This window comes from Triplophysa rosa, linkage group LG7 (assembly GCF_024868665.1).
Source record: "Triplophysa rosa linkage group LG7, Trosa_1v2, whole genome shotgun sequence".
Taxonomy (NCBI): Eukaryota; Metazoa; Chordata; class Actinopteri; order Cypriniformes; family Nemacheilidae; genus Triplophysa; species Triplophysa rosa.
The window spans coordinates 16,820,685-16,821,997 of record NC_079896.1 but is presented as its reverse complement, the minus strand read 5'-3'; positions in this window follow the sequence as shown (position 1 = coordinate 16,821,997).

Below are 1,313 nucleotides of genomic sequence, written 5' to 3'. Positions count from 1 at the left end.
CTCTTCCTTTCTCTCTCTCTTGTTCACTTCCATCTCTTCAAGGTCTTCTTGTTCACTCTTCCACATTGAAGCAATCTAGATCGTGTAGTATCGTGAAGAAGGCTGTTTTGTGACATTTGAGATGTGATTTTTAAATGACAGGTTTCTGTCTAATATAACGCCGAGGTCTTTAACTGTATATTTGTTGGAGTAACAGTGCAGCCTTCAATTTGCAGGTCATAATCCGAAATATTCTGCTCACGTGTCTTTGGTCCGATAAGTAATATTTCTGTTTTATTAGAATTTAAAAGAAGGAAATTACAAGTCATCCAATGCTTTATATCGTCGATGCACTCTGCCAATTTGGATAGTTGGAAGGAATCATCTGGTCTTGATGAGATATATAGCTGAGTATCATCTGCATAACAGTGGAAGCTAATTCCATGTTTTCTAATAATGTTTCCAAGGGGCAGCATGTATATGGAGAATAGCAAGGGTCCTAAAACCGATCCCTGAGGTAATCCATAATTTACTTGCGTTAGATTTGATGATTCCCCATTTAAATGGACAAATTGATGTCTGTCTGATAAGTAAGATCTGAACCATTGTAGTGCCTGTCCCTGAATACGGTATAATTGTGTAAGCGATCTAGAAGTATTTTATGGTCTACAGTATCGAACGCAGCACTAAGGTCGAGCAGGACTAGGAGTGAGATGTTACCTTTATCTGATGCTATAAGCAGGTCGTTTGTAATTTTAACAGCGCAGTTTCAGTACTATGATGCGTCTAAAGCCTGACTGGAATTTTTCGTGTATGTCATTATTTTGTAAGAAAGAGCACAACTGAGTGGACACTACTTTTTCTAGTATTTTAGACAGGAAGGGAGATTTGAAATCGGTCTATAGTTTCCTAGTTCATTGGGGTCTAAGTTTGGTTTCTTGATAAGAGGCTTAATGAGGCCAGTTTAAAGGCTCCTGGGACATGGCCTAGATTAATTGACGAGTTGATAATGTTATAAATGGGCTCAATTGCAACGGGTAATAACTCTTTTAATAATTTAGTTGGTATGGGGTCTAATAAGCAAGTTGTAGGTTTAGATGTTGCAATAAGTTTAATTAAATCTTCCTGTTTTATAGGTGAAAAACACTGTAGCCTTTCTTTTGGGGCGATGGTTGGTACTAATTTATAGGACAACTTGGAGGTTGAGTTTTTACTATTTTGTCTCGTATGTTTTCGATTTTCTCTGTAAAAAAATTCATGAAATCATTGCTACCAAGGTGCGGCGGAATACCCAGGTCAGGTGAAGTCTGTTTATTTGTTAGTTTAGCAACTGT